The following is a 16,459-nucleotide window of genomic DNA, read 5'->3' as shown; positions in this document are numbered from 1 at the left end:
GAGCCAGCCTGAGAGAGTTAAAAATAAAAATTGCTTCCCTTGCAACCACTACTCCACTTTGCGTGCAGCCATAGACCTTGATATCCAGAGGATAAAAGATTCTACCTCCCACCTTCAGGAGTCGCTCACCTCCATGGCAGAGGTAGTCTTACAGAACAGGAGAGGGCTAGACCTATTGTTTTTACAGAAGGGGGGTCACTTTCGTTTCAATTCTAAGAACTTTGATCATTCTATTGTTGCTTTTGACCTTTGGGCCTTGCATCTCAAATCACTTCCTAGCTTTTATCAGAGAACGCTTAAGTACAGGCCATGTTATGATGCTTAGACAACAATATCAAGAATTACACCAGAATAACCTATAATTTCAAGATTGAAATAAAATCTTCAAAGAAAAGGGGGGAATGTGAGGTTCTTGGCCAGGCCATTTAGGGACAAGTTGCCCCTCCTCCCTGGGACTTTCCAAAACACCCAAGAATGTGAGGCTCTTGGCCAGGTTGTCCAACAATACTACACTATACACACCACACACATACTACAAACACATACACACCACACACAGACCACCACACACACACTACACACTATACACACACTACACACACACTACACATACTACACACACGCCACATCACACACAACACACCACATACACACACATACACACACACACACACTATACACACCATACACCATACACACACACCACACACACATTACACACACCATACACCACACCACATACACACATACTACACCCCACATACACACACACTACACACCACATACACACACACTATACACCACACACACACCACATACACACACCACATACACACACACCATACCATACCACACACACATACACACACACTACCACATACACCACACACATATACCACACACACACACTACACACACCATACACCACACCGCACAGACACACACTACACACACCACACCACACCCCTACACACACACCATACACCACACACATACAAACAAACACACACACACTACACACACCACACACACATCACACACACACTATATACACCACATACAAACCACACACACACATACACACGTACGTGGCTAAAGACAGTACCTCATCATACACACTAAGGCAGTACATATTGCTCTATGGATTACAGAGTTACAGCATTCTCGTCTAGCTGTGACTGTGTATCCAGGTGGTTGTTGCATCTTGGCAGCACTTGCCATACATTCTGCCTGAGACAATCATGATGGCTTGTGAGTTTTCTTCTACTTGTTTCCCCTCTTTGAGAAAGGGTTCACTGTGTAGCTCTGGCTGTCCTGGATCACACGATGGAAACCACACTGGCCTGGAACTCTCAGAAATCTGACTACTGCTTTGACTGAGCCACCACGCCCAGCCTTCTTTTATATTTTGAAGACAGAATAAAAGGGTATCTGAAACAGTGACATCCAAAAATAAAACTACATTAAATGAGCTAATCCAGGCTCTGAGAGACCAACACGGCATGTTTTGCAGATCTTAGGTTCTCATTTTTATGTATGTGTATCCGTGTGGGAGTGAGTGTGTGTAGATGCCAGAAAACTACAAAAGGGATCCTGAGCAAGGAAAAAAGGTAATAAAATATAAATAATATTTGGCTGCAGAGATGGCTCAGCAGTTAAGACCATTGACGGTCCTTCCACAGGACCTGGGTTCAATTCCCAGCACCTACATGGCAGCCCACAACTGTTTGTAACTCCAGTTCCAGGGGATCTGGTATCTTCACACAGACATAAATGCAGGCAAAAAAAAAAAAAAATACACATAATAAATAAATAAATTTTAAAGAAAAAATGTAAGTAACATGAGATTAAAAGGGGGTATTGGGAATAAAAGGGTATAAATGGGAGGGGACAGAAAGGTGGCGGAGGGGAGGAGATAGAGGAAGTTTCAGCCTAAATGAAGTATGTATGAAAATACCATAAAGAAGCCTGCTATTTGGGCTGGAGAGATGATGGCTCAGTGGTTGAGAGCACTGACTGCTCTTCCAGAGGTCCTGAGTTCAAATCCCAGGAACCACATGGTGGCTCACAACCATCTGTAATGGGATCTGATACCCTCTTCTTGTGTGTCTGAGGACAGCTACAGTGTACTTGTAATAAATAAATAAATTTTTAAAAAAAGCCTGCTACTTAAAAATTTTTTATTTATGTATTATTAATTTGCAATGTGTATGTCTCTGTATAAGTCTGTATACTACGTGTGTGGAATGCCTCTGGAAGCTAGAGGAAGGAGTATGATCATGTGGAGCTGAAGTTGCATCTGGTTGGGAGCCACCCAATGTTAAGCCATCTCTTCAGTGTAGAAATCTGCTTCTTTAAAAAGAAAAGAAAACGGCTGGAGAGATCGCTCGGAGTTAAGAGCATTTGCTGCTCCATTAGGATTGGAGTTCAGATAGCAGCATCCACATCAGGGGACTCATAACCGTCTGTAACTCCATCTCCAAAGGAGAGCTGACACTCTGGTTTCCAAGAACATACGCACATTCTCTCTCACGAGTCTCTGTCCCTCTCTTTCTCTGTCTCTTGTGCTCTCTCTTTCTGTTTTGTAATAACAAATCCCAACAAATAAAAAGTGATGTAAGGCTTTCCTCCTTTTCTCTCTGCACTCTTTCTCTCTTTCTCTTCCCCCCTCCCACCTCTCTCTCCCTTCCCATGGTGACTCCCCTGGCCTCAGCCCTTGGATCCAGTGAACTCTGGGGAGAGCAGCTTCCCAATAAACCTGCATTTACTATACTCTTTTCAAAAAGTGATGTAAAAAATTCAGTTATCATACAGATACTCATAAACGCCCGACGTCCTGAGAATATTCACCTATACACGCATCTGTACCCTGTTCCAACACTTGAGACCATGGTGAGATTAAAAGCCGGAGGGGGGAAGACTGCTGAGCTGCAGTGTTTATATCATCCTTACACTTCACACACTTTATCTCACAGCAGCCATGATTGTTTGCACGCAGTCTGGACAGGATTGGCCCTCTCAACATCCTGTCATGATGGACTGAGTCCCTCCCATCACCACCGATAGGCAGATAATAATTAGGGGGAGGGACTCATGTGGGCCCCACTCCTCCCTGCAATCTGCAAGAAGTGAGACTTTTTTTTTTTTTTTTTTTTTTTTTTTAAATTGTGTAGCCACTGGTACCGGGAGCTTGGGTGTATGCAACCCTTCACACATGTTCTTATAATCAATCTTAGTGAAACCGAAAGTGGGTCATCAAAATAAAGGCAGGAGAGTGGAAGGGAGATTAGGAAGAGGAAGGGGATCACTGGCAGTGAAAGGGGAACATGAGAGAGCAAGAGATAAAACATTGTATCCATCAATGAGAATGCCACAACAAACCCCTTTATTATGCATAATTAACATGCTAATAAACAAGAGAGAATATTGACAAACATGTTACTGACACTCTCTAATTGAATTATATAATTAAGAAAAATAAATTTAAAAAATTAGCTACCATGGGAAGTACCATTGCTTAGTATTCAATATTGCTTTCCTTGGGAAGGAATATCTAGGTCAAACCATTATGCCTCCTCGTAAAGTTGCTCTCTGTGATGGTCAATCAGATAAGCCCATCTGATTTTATTTTTAATTTTAATGATTGAGTTAAATTTAATAATAAGATAATGACTCTAAATAAAAAAACTTTTTCATATTCAAAACTAGGTCTAATATATAAATGAGATGAACAAAGGTCTTGGGGTTCCGGTTATAGAAAGGGTCTCTAAAGAATGACTGATGGGGTTCCCCAGAACTTGAGAAGAGGGGGTTTCATCTGGAACAGGATGCACACAGAGCAGTCTGTCTCCTAGTTTATACACAATTAATGAACAGCCTTTGGATATTGTTATTTTGTTTCACAAAAGAATCTGAAATCCTCAGCATTGCTTTGTGTCTCTCACACACTCATTTTATCTGTGTGTGTATGTACCAGGTGAGAGAAGCTCTGAGTAGATGAGTGTTGTTGAAATAGGCATGACCATGTGTAGCACCCCACAGCACCATGAAAATGGCTGTCTTAATTAGGGTTTCCATTGTGTGAAGAGACACCATGACCAAGACAACTCTTTATAAAGAACATTTGATTAGGGCTTACAGGTTCGGAGGTTTAGACCCACTTCATCAAGGTGGGAAGCATGGCAGTGTCCAAGCAGACAGGGTACTGGAGAAGGAGCTGTGAATTCTACATCTTGGTCCAACTGCAGCCAGGAGAAGACTGACTGTCTCCCATGTGGCTCTTCTTGATCATCCCTTGATACTGGCATCTCCAATTTACTGAGATCTTCCACTGCAACTAGGCTTCATCAATAGCCTCTCATAGGCTCTCTTCATGGTGCCACACCTCAGCTTCTTTCATGACCCCTTCAGTCCTGGGCCATCAACTGCAACTGAGGCAGCACCTGCACCAATGGCCTCCCATGGCCTCTCACAGTGCCAAGCTCAGCTGCTCGTTTTGGCCCTTTCATGCCTTCAAAATTAGTACGCTGGATGACTCTTAACATTACCAAGTCCAGTTGCAGCACAAGGTACAACTTTGGCCATCTCTGGAACACAGCTTTTTTGTATTCTCAGAAAGCACTTCCCAGAAGATTTCACCTAAGTGATATTACTTTCTTAATCACTGCTAATTTTTTAGCTCCAGCTGACCAGCACAAATTATCCCAGTAGTCCCTTCTATTCTTGACTCTAAAGCCAGAGAGCCACATGGCCAAAGCTTTAAAATTCTGCTGCTTGACAAAGCTGGAACATGAACCCCTTGTTCCATTACATTATCACCAGCTTTCTGATTTCCAACTTCTTCACTGCCTGAGCTTGGCTGTTCTGGAACTTGCTCTGTAGATTGACCTAGAATTCAAAGATCTGCACAGTCCCGTGTCCTGGGATCAAAGGCATATACCATTAAGCCTGGACTTAAGCTTTTCTTTACCTGGTACTTGTTCACTTACCAGGCTGGCCTTGAACTCAGATGCCTGCTTGCCTCTGTCTCCTGGGATTAAAATCATGTACTTCTGTGCCCTGGACCTAAGTTTTTCATGGCCACTATTCCTCAAGATCCGGATCAAAAGCCTGTGTTCTCCATTTTTGGATTGTAGTTCATTCCAGATTAAAAGTTCAAATGAAAACAGCAATCTGATGATAACACCTATCATGACATAACTTTTTCTTGGTCAACTATAAAAGGATAAACAACAGGTTTAGCTTGGTGGGATCTTGCTCAAGGATAACTACTCTGTTAATCTGTTATTCCCTTGAACACAGGATTCATTTCCATTTTACTTCTTTGTATCCTTTCATTTTTTTGAGTCAAACATTTTTTATTTTTCTTTTTAAACTTGCTCCTTTTCATTGAAATGCTCTTCATAAGAGTCAGCCAGAAGACAAAGTCTATTCTGGGCATGTCTGAGATTTACTTTGTCAATGCAATTAATCTAAATCTCTTAACCTTAGCCTTAGCCTCAGACAGACTCTTTAGACAAGGATAAAAAGCAGGTACAGTTGATGTAAAAAACACAGTTTTTAGGGGCTCTGAGACTTTTCCAAAACACCCCATTCATAGAATGTGAGACCCTAAAGACACAGAAATGGTTCAAGTCAGACTCAGAGATTTTTCAGTCATCCCAAGGCTATGAGATCCTGCCCATGTCTGACAGATAAAAACAATGGCCCAGAGTAATTCTCAGAAAAACAACAACAACAACAACAACAACAACAAAAAAAAAAAAAACAGAGCATATACTGACTGATAGCCACCTGGCCTCCAGAAAACCCTAGATAGGGTCCTGACGCATGTCATAGTTAACTCATGTTCTAATCACCCAACTCTGAGAAACAAAACAAGGACAAAACCCATCAAAGTTTTAAAATATATAAACAAGGTTCTGAATATGTAAAAACAAAGTTTTAATAGACAGGTCAGGCTATACTGACCAAGCTGAGTTAAGTTAAAACAATTCTCAAAAAAAGGCCCTCTACCCCTCCCAGTGATAAATTCTAAGAAAAACCATCAGGAGTCAGCTTGACCCTGCCCGACCACCTAGTTCCTCCCCTCTTGGGGGACCTTCCAAGCCAGCCCTTCCCCAAGGCAAAGCAGAGGGGTAGATGAAAAAATGACTAACAGAGCCAAGAACATCCCCTTGAGAGGGGCTAGCCAATGCCTGATCCTTTGTCCTAAGATCCACCAATGAGTGTAAGCCAATTACTCTGTTGCTAAAATCTGCCTGCTGTAAAGTATAAAAGATATATGCTTTTTGAGTTCGGGGTTGACTCTCCCTGCAAAGATGAGCAACCCCATGTGCATGGAATTAAAAACCTCTTGTTATTACAGCGGTCTATTGTCTAATTGTGTTCTGTAGGTTCCACTCCTGAGCTAAGACTCCTCGGGGTCTTACAACACAGTCTTCACCAAAATATCACAAAACAGTCTTTTTTTTAGATCGCATACTAATATTCTCCTCCTCTGAAACCTCTTGAGCTAGGAACCACAGTTCAAATCACCTCCAGCACCAATGTCTTCCATATTCCTACTAGGATGGCCCATTAAACCCCACTTAAAGCATTCACTGCTTTCCAAACCAAAGTCCCAAAATCCACATTCCTCCAAACAAAAATACTGTCAGGCCTATCAGAGCAATACCTTACCCTTGGTACCAACTTCTGTCTTAGTTAGGGTTTCCATTGGTATGAGACACATCATGACCAGGGCAACTCTTATAAAAGACAGCATTTAATTAGTGTTGACCCACAGTTTCAGAGGTTCAGTCTATTATTATTAAGACAGGAAGCATGGCAGTGTCCAGGCAGACAAGGTGCTGGAGGAGCTGAGGGTTCTACATCTTGATCCAACTGTAGTCAGGAGAGGACTATTTTCTAGGCAGCCAGGAGGAGGGTCTCAAAGCTTCCCCTACAGTGACATGCCTCCAACAAGGCCATCCCTCTTAATAGTGCCACTCACTAGGCTAAAAACCCACCACAATGGCAAATATATTTTCCTCCTTGTGAGGCTCAGCTGGATGGTTCAAACTTCCTCTGGTCCAAGTGTGAATGTTGACAGTGTATGCAGAGCACCCCCACTCCCATGTTTATGGTACAACGACTGCTCTCTACAGAGACTGCTGCTACGAAAAGTAGCTAAACTGGATTTCTTGTTCAATGAACTCCAGTTTAATGAACTTGCCTCCCTATTCAACTGTATGTAATAAACATACTGAGCTTCCAAGGTGTTGTGACTTCTTCATCAGAGAGCCCAGTCCACCTGATCCCAGCTATTTTGTGCCCCTGCATCTGTCCTTTCTTCATTCCCTTGATGCCCAAGTTAGGTCAACCCTGGAGCCATCCAAGAACACTCTGTGTGTGTGTGTGTGTGTGTGTGTGTGTGTGTGTGTTTAAGAGACAGTGACAGTTGCAAATTCACCACATTCATTTATTTGCTCACTATACATTAAGGAAATGTTTTGTCTAAAATTCTTGGCCTCAGAAAGTAGGACAAATAAAGGTGCTTTCTGTAACATTGCACAGCTGAAGTTATGTCTTATTCTTTGAGTTCACTTTCATAAAAGCATTTCTGTTATAAATGAAACCTACTCCCATGCCTGTAGCAATTAAAGACTTGTATATTTAATAGTCTTGCTCCATAGGATGCCAGATGACGCTGGTTTCATAGATTGCCCAGTTACCTAGCAGTTGCTGCTTGAATACTTTGTCTAGCTGCTAGCCTAGATTAACAGTGACGTTTCCTCAAGCCTTCACTTAAGGGTTGGATCATAAGTAAATCACTACCTTTAGATACAAATAATTGCCTTTCCTGTCAATATTGTCGTCGTTATCGTCATCATCATCATTTTGGTTCTTTGAGACAGGGTTTGTCTGTGTAGCCCTGGCTGTCCTGAAACTCACTCTGTAGACCAGGCTGGCTCAAACTCAGAGATCCACCTGCCTCTGCATTGTGAGTGCTGGGATTAAAGAATGTTACTCCTGTGGATTGTCCTACAGCCTTTGTATTTTGATGCTAATTCCACTTCCCCAAGAAGGGCCGTCTATTGACCACTCAGGTGACTTCATCAGAACCTTCTTCTCATTTTAACTTGTAAAATAAAGGCAAGAGCTGGTGACTGGGCAGAGGAAGGGAGGTGGAGGTGGGGGAGAAGGGCAAGAGAAGGGGACAGAGAAAGGGTCAAGATGGAGAAGGATGAGCTGGATCCAGGTGGACTTAATTGGCGTTAGGTAACTATGAACATTTTAAGGATTTCATAGGTATTTTATCTCATATGGAGGGGCAGTTTGTATCTTTGTCTAATGGATGTAATATTATTGTGCAGAGGGTTTGAGAATTGAGAATTTATCATATAAACCTGTTTGAAAAGTTACCAGGCTTTGACGTGATGATTGCCATGGGTGGTGGAAGAAAGAAGATGCTGGGGCTGTAATTCTACCCAGGACGGACCCAGTAGGGCAGGAGGAGTGAACGGCCAGAGAAGGGAACCGTGCAGAGTACAGCTTTCGGACCAAGTGACAGAGTTCGTGCGCCAGCTACTTACTGGAAGAGGTGCCCTCGGAGTGAGACCGTGGGGCTGATAAAGAGATAAGCCATATTTCTTTTTTTAATATTTACAGAAACATACTCCTTTGTTTCTGTCTAAATATTTCAAAATTATGTTTAGTTTTTGTTGTGTATCTTTGTGTATGTGTGGGTGTGTACATGTAGTAATGGGCTGGTGGAGGTAAGGGGTTGTTGTACAGGAAGGTCTTCTGAGTCATAATGTTGCCATCTTCAGGAGTTCAGCTGGGCCTGTTTGCAAAAGATCATCATACCTGGGCTTATCAACTGTTGATGTTCTCTCCTAGAAGAAGTGGGAAGAAGAACTTACCTGAGTCTCCAGCCATTCCTTCCAGTGGTGTGCAATTATGCCTTAGTTGTCCTTCGTGGGCCAAAGCACATGGGTGGGGAAAAACTATGGGAGGTTCTGCATCCTTGAGGCTTGAGCCCTGGAATTCTGACTGGGGCAGTGAGGAAATAAAAAAAGAAACAGATACACAGACACATGTACAGATGAGGTGGGGTCAGGTGCTGTGAGCTCAGCATGTAAACATCTGGGAGGAGGAGGAAGCTGCAGTTGTTAGTTTGCAAACACTGTCCACTCATCCATACACAGACCCCTGAGGAAAGCCTTGAGCCTGGGACAGCCCATTTGGAAATGGCTTTGTCAGTTCCTGCCTGCCCAAGGCCTCATGTTCTTGACATGGCTGTGCCCATGTCAACAATACCCATTCACTCAGACTTCACTCGCTCTAGACTTCCTCTACTTGCTTCAGAAAGGGGTTTCCATCAGAATGGCTCTGGTGAAGTCATCATACACTTATTATCCATACTGGGTACAGAGTTTCTGGTGGAGCTACTTTGATGTCTTTCATGTTTTTGCCTACAACCCCTCACTCACTGCTCTGGAAGCAAAAATGATAAAGTCATTGGTTCCCCAGAGTGAATTCTTTAGGAATCACATCTCCATTTGTCATTGGGAAGCCAGGGAAGGAACTTCAGCAACAGAGAACATCTTTCAGGAATCAGTTCTCTCTTTCCATCATGTGGGATCAAACTCCAATCATCAGGAGTGGTGGCAGGCACTTTACCCTCTGAACTATCTTGCTGGCCTTTCCTATTTTTCTTAATGTGACTGGCAAAAGGATTAAAATTTAATGTTAAAAGCAGATGGTGACAGTGCTCACCTTTGATCCCAGCATTTGGGGGACAGAGGCAGGCAGATCTCTGAATTTGAGTCCAGCCTGGTCTACAGAGTGGGTTCAGGGCTACATAGAGAAATCCTGTCTCAAACAAAACAAAACAAAACAAAAAAGAAAAAGATAAACAACCCCCCCAAAACAAAACAAAAATCAAAGACAGCTTTAATCAGGAATATAAAATTATGAACAGTGACATCTTTGTGAAGATGAGAACTAAACTCAGGGCTAGACGAGTGTTTTGCCATTGAGCTACAACAACAGGGAACTTTTCGCTTGTTTTCTGTTATTTCTCCAACTGTCAGTAGTATACAGAACTATGTTCTGGCATCAACAATTGTTTTTAGTCCCCTCCTTCTTTCTGCTCCCAGAACCAGAGTCATTCGCCCTACTAGTACCAATGTCAGTTGGATAGCATGCCCTTCTCAAAGGTCTGGGGTTTCTGTTCTGAACTTCTAAGTTCAGATTCTTTGTGCCTTCAGTTCTAGAAACCAGAGTTGCCTCTTTCATTATTATATGTTTCTTGGGCAAAGAGGTCTTGCTGCTGCATATGGAATAGATACATTTCCTTGAAAGTAGACTAAATACTTATAGGGGATTGGGGCATAACTCAATAGGAAAGGAGGGTACTTGACATGCACAAAGCTCATGGTTCAATTTCAGCACACATACACACAAAACTATATTGTAAGTGTTCATGATAAAAGCTTAAGTACAAGCATGAGGACCTTAGCTCATATCTCCAACATCAAAAGCTGGGCATGATGATACACATCTGTAGTTCCAGCATTGGGGAAGCAGAGACAGTTGTCTCCTTGGCATTAAAAGAAACACACCAGGTCATACAGCCAATGGCCAACTGAACGTCTTTATTTCAAACAGCTGAGAATACATTCAAGCCTAAGTGTAGCACCAAGCATTTAAAGCAAAAGAGCTTTAAAAAGCAAATCCCACCTCCTGTTATCTTGCTCAGCAGCTGTAGGGTCAAGTTTTGTGCAAGCAAGCAGTTTATCAGAAGTTAAGACAAACAGTTGGGGGCATTCAGGCAGACATGGTGCTGGAAAAGGTGCTGAGATTTCTACATCTTAATCTGTAAACAGAAAGAGATTGTCCAACAAGGCCACACCTCCTAATAATGCCATTCCTTATAGGTCTTTGCGGGCCAATTACTGTCAAACAACCACAGAACATAAGGAGAGTGACTAAGAAGATGCTTGTTATTAACCTCTGGCTCTACACATGTGTGCATGCATAGCACATACACACAAGTAGACTTTAGGGAAACCTGTTTTTTTCTAAAGCATCAAATAGTTCCATCTATTGTCTGACAGATCAGGGACATGTTTATTTTTACTGTTCCATGCAATGCAGAATTTAACAGTCAGTCTGAGCTAGGTGCAGCAGCACACACTTTTAACCCAGCACTCAGGAGGTAAGGCAGACAGATCTCTGAATCTAAAGTCAGCTTGTTCTACAGAGTGAGTTCCAGGATAGCCAGGGCTTCATTTCCCCATTTTTCTTGTTGGATAGGTTACTAATTATTATCATGCCAGTGAGAAGGGTGGTTCTCTCTCTTATAGGAGTTAGGTCCTATGGTTATGAAGCTAAAGATACACCAAACTCTTGTGCCAAAAGAGGAAAATAGAATTGGGTTCCTGGTTATAACACTCTTGTCAGCCAACCAACATCTTGCATACTTTTTTGTTCTTTTTTGGGGGTGGGGAAAACCTTTTCATTGATATGTTGGTGTTGGTATCTATCCATCTATCTATCTATCTATCTATCTATCTATCTATCTATCTATCTATCTACCTACCTACCTACCTATCTATCTATCTATCTATCATCTATCTATCTATCCATCTATCTATCTACCTCATCTATTTATTTTCTATCTATCATATTTCTATCATACTATCAATCATATCTATTATACATTCTATCATCATCATTTATCCACCTATCATCTATCAGTCACATCTATTAATATATCTACCATCTATCTATCTCAACCAATCTATCTATACTCAACAGTGTTGAAGTACAAAGGTACTGTTGAAGTACCTTTCTCAGTAAGGTACTTCAACAGCCTGCAATGCTTAGAAACCCTAGGCCCTAGGTGGCATTTCAGGGAGTTCACCAGGGAAGACCACTTATATATAGTCTGTAGCCAACTGTATGTCTTATTCCAAACAGCTGGGAGTCCATTCAAGTATTCAGGGCCCAAGTTTAGCACCAAGCATTTAAAGCAAAGGGCTTTTGAAGGCAAAACCAACCTCCTGTTATCTTGCTCAGCAGCTGTAGGGGCTAAGTTTTTTGCAAGCAAGCAGTTTAACAGAAATTAAATAAGCAGTTAGTTGGGGCAGCATGTCTAGGGACCACTGGGACACAGTGAGGTCACCAGAAAAGCACAAAGATGCAAAAGACAGCAACAAATGAAGAAGGGCAATTAGTGCTGAGAGCTGAGACAAGAAGAAAGACCATGAAAAAAAAGATTTTTAATGTGTATGTTTTTGACTGTATATATGTTTGTACACCATGTGTGCACTTGGTGCTGAGGAGGCCAGAAAAGGGGGTCAGATCCCCTGGAACTGGGGTTACAGATGGCTGTGAGTTACTTTGTGGGGGCTGGGAACCAAAGCCAGGTCTTCATCATGAGCAGTCAGTGCTCTTAACCACCAAGCTGTCTCTCTGGCCTTGTACACCGTAATTTTGAACTCAGTTGGGAACTTAGACTTTAACTTGGTTTTTTGTTGTTCTGCACATGTCTACAAGTGTCCATTTTTGGGTCAGAGATAATTTTTTTTCTGATTAAGCCAATTTAGAATAGAGAACTGGAATCTACAGGAAGGACTGAATGTATATTAACTGCAGCATGCTTATGTCTACACTGCCAGTTCTCTTATGAAGCTGCCCGACTCATTACCTATGTTACCACAAGTCACCTGATAGAACAGTTTAGGAAAGGAAGGGTTTGTTTGGATTCACAGTTTAAAGGCTCAGTCAGTAGTGGCAGGGAAGGCCTGGTGGCAGCAGTAGGAGGCAGCTGGTCACATTGTATCATAGTCAGGAAGGAGAGGGTGACAAGTTCCTCTGTCAGCCTCTGTTCTCTGTTTCAGTCAGCCTGGAGCCCAGGCTAGTGAACACACTCAGGACGGGTCTTCCTACCTCAGTAAACGCAGTCTAGGAAATCTTTCACAGACATGCCCAGAGGTTTCTTTCTGTGTTTCTAATCTGTCAAGTTGACAATCAAGATTAACCACCTGAGGTCATTAGCATGTGTATATCGAAAATGCTGGGCTTCATGCCTGTGTGTGCTCAAAGTCGTAGGCATGCTAATGGTAGCTAAGGCGTACTGAGCTCCTGAGAGGTGCCAGGCCCTCCTTCCCGAGTTATGTTCCACTATTCCAACAGCCTGTCTGTTTTGTTTGTTTGTTTGTTTTTGTGGCTTTTCAACATGGCACTTCTTGGGCTGGAGAAATGACTGTCATTATAGACTAGGCTTACAACCAAAAATAGAAGACAGAATTTCTCTGTATAGTCCTGGGTGTCTTAGAACTCATTTTGTAGACCAGGCTGGCCTCAAACTTAGAGATCTACTTGCCTCTGCCTTCTGAGTGCTGGGATTAAAGGCATGCAATGCCACCACCACCACCTGGCAAGATATTCATTCTTTTAAAAATATTTTAAAACCACATTTAAAAACCGTGTGTGTGCACGCATATTTGTGTGTCTGGGTAAGTGGACACGAATTCAGGTTCCTGTAGAGGTGTATACCAGAGGTGACAGATCATCATGAGAGCTCTCAAAGGCAACAAGTCCCTCTAAATCTTATAATAATTTATATTTATAAACATGATTATGGTACTTGTTTTTATTTTATGTGCAGTGTGTATATATGCAGGTGACGCACACTCATGCAGAGGCCAGAGGAGGACGTCAAGTGTCCCGATTTGCACTCTTCATCTTATTCCCTGAGACAGGGTCTCTCATTGACTCTGCCAGTCAGCAAGTCACAGCAACAAGTCTCCTGTTTCCATCTCTCTCACCCTATGCATTAGGGCTACAGGTACCTCTACACGAATGCCCATTGTTTTATGTGTGTTCTGAGCACTCCACTTTATGCCTGACCATCAAACACTCTTATCTTCAGAGCCATTTCCCCAAGCTTCCTCAAGCTTGCACTCAGCTCTCACCCTGTACATCTCTTGATTCAGAATCTTCCAAAAGAACCCCCACACTATGCATCTCTTGTTTCATCTAAGGGAAACGGTTCACGCAAAATAGCAGACATTTGCTTCAGAGATCTCCCATTCCCTCACCTCACACTTAATGTGGTTTAATTTCTGCCTACTCTATTGTTTTTCTCCCCCCCCCTCTTCTTTTGAATAGCACAGTATCTAAATCTTTCCATAAACTCTGCCACGGTTCCACAAATTACAACGTTATCAAAGCAATGTTCTTGTCTACACGTCCAAGAAGCATCCTACCTCCTTTCTCTGGTAGTCATAACAGAATTTTGCTGTGGTTTCAACTTTAGCCTTCACAGCCACCCCCTGGCTTCCACGATCTTTGTAACTTAATATCTCTGCCTTTAAGCTAGATGACTTAACCTCTACTCCTTCGTTGCATTTGCTTGGTTCAGCCATAAAAGGGTCTGGGTGCAGGAAGACAGCTTCCAGGCCCCTTCTCCCCGCTTTGAATGGTATGGTCTTGGGAAGGACCCTTTTACCTGTTGTGAAAAACATGGATCAGCCCCAAGGACCTCGAAGTATGTTACTGGATTGTGATTGTCAACTTGACAGATTTAGAATCACATAAAGAAACCTCTGGATATGTTTGTGGAGAATGGGGACTAAGGTGATGTCTTGCTCACAAAGCCATTTTTTGTTGAAAACGATAAACTCTAGGTAGGAATTTAAGAGGGACACTGGGTGAGGCCTGGAAGGATGTTTGTAGACTGAGTCTATTTCTAGGCAGGGGGTGGGCGTGGCGGGCGGCTGAGCCCGATGAGCATCCTTGCAAGCCTGAGCGTCTGCAAGACCAAAGCGCAGGCCGCGGCCGGTGGGGGGACCGCTGCTGCAGCGGCTGCGCACTGGTGCAACCAGCCGGTTCATTTGCGTGTCTCCGCCCCTACCACAAGCTGGTTGGACAATCCCGGTAAGGTGCCGCGCGCCGATTGGCCGATCCGGCCGCCGCTCAGGCCCAGGAGTGGACGATTCCTACTGCGGCTGGGCACCGGCTGGGCTCCCGCGTCGGCCCCGCGTTTCAAGCTTGCGCCTGGCTCAATCTCAACCCAGCTCGGGCCGGCTCCGGTCTCGGAACGAAGGCGCCGCTGCCGCTGGGCCTCTCGCAAGGCCATGAAGAAGCGGCGGCAGCCATTGCGGCCCTCGTCAAGGTGACCAGCCCAGACTACAGCGGTAAAAGAGACGGCGAGAGGAGCGGCTGGCGGGGCGGGGCCCTGGGCGCGGGCCGCTGCAGGTGCGAGGGGGGCGGGTCGAGATCCCGGGCCTGAGGGGGCGGGACGGGACCTCGGCTCGGCTCGAAGGTGGGACCTGGGCTCGGATGAGGGGCGGGATCGTGGCCCGCTCGGGTCCCAGGGGCGCGAATGACAGCTTGTGGTTGGGGGGAGATGGCGGCGGGGAAAAGGGCGCAGGTGCGGGAGGCGGGTCCCGCGGCCTGAAGGCCTGGGGGCGGGGCTTTAGCTTGGGGGCGGGGCCTTGGCGCGAGACGTGGGGTCTGGCGGGGGGCTCAGCCCAGGGACAAGAAAGAGAACCTGTGTGTAGGTTAGCGACGGGAAAAGGGTTCAGGTGTGATGGACAGGGCTCATGGCGGCAATGGGAGGGGCTACAAGGAGAGTCTAGGGAAAAGCACAGGTGTAGCGGGCGGGGCTGGGGAAACCCTGTAGGGGCGGGAGGAGGCACGGGGCGGGGCTGAGGATCATTGGCCGATCCGGAAGCAGGGCTGCAGGTGAGGAGTAGCCTGAGGGTGAGTGGGACCCATCCTGGAGAATGGAGAAGCTGTCTTTTCAGTCTTTGGGCTTTGGGTTTTTTTCGGGCTCTGGAGGCATCCATGGTTCCCTCTTAGAGGGGCGGGCCAGGGCAGCCTGTGTCTTTGCTGAGTCGCACTAGGGTCGCAGCTGTCCTCGTTAATAGGCCGACTGCGTTCCTGTGCCAAACCGAGCTCAAAGTGGGGCGCACTGCTTTTGTTTTTGTTTTTTACTTTCCTGTTGCTGTTGAAGGAGCTTGGCTGGATTTCGGGTGGTTGGGTTTCATTGGCTGATCAGCTGTTGGAAAATGTGTGCTCTTCAAGAGTAGTCGTTGGTGCAATGCTCGAAAAGGTTGTGGACTCTTGACTCCTGGTAGCAGATGCTCATGCAGATCTTCATAGTGCTGGTCTCAAAAAGATAGAAAAGGCAGCATAATGAAGGAAAAGAGGTGGAATGAGAGCAAGAACTCAGCTCTTTGGAACTGGGCAGACACCTGGGAGTTATTTTTGACTTTTTGAGTGTTTTGTTGTTTGCAAAATGATCATCCCTGGTACCTAGTTGTGACCTTCCAGGGGCCAGAGGGGAATTACTTGTCAAGAGGTGACTTAAGGCCTCTTTATTGAGAGTTCGAATCAGGTTTGTGTTGGAGAACATTCTCCTCCAAACTAGAGGTGTTTTAGATTATGGTACTCTCTG

General features: G+C 44.3%; 1 protein-coding gene across 1 annotated transcript in view; it reads left to right on the top strand.

Annotated features, from left to right (window-relative positions):
• Window positions 1-15,074: 15,074 nt before the first annotated feature.
• Window positions 15,075-16,459, top strand: part of RALGPS1 (Ral GEF with PH domain and SH3 binding motif 1) — a 228,257-nt gene continuing 226,872 nt past the window's right edge. The window contains exon 1 of the mRNA XM_080927222.1: window positions 15,075-15,255. The gene's annotated coding sequence lies outside the window, so the exon portion shown is untranslated. The remainder of the gene's footprint in view (window positions 15,256-16,459) is intronic.

This window comes from Micromys minutus (assembly GCF_963924665.1).
Source record: "Micromys minutus genome assembly, chromosome: 13".
Lineage (NCBI taxonomy): Eukaryota > Metazoa > Chordata > Mammalia > Rodentia > Muridae > Micromys > Micromys minutus.
Note: the sequence above shows the minus strand (reverse complement) of the source record. Positions and strands in the feature narration are given on the sequence as shown.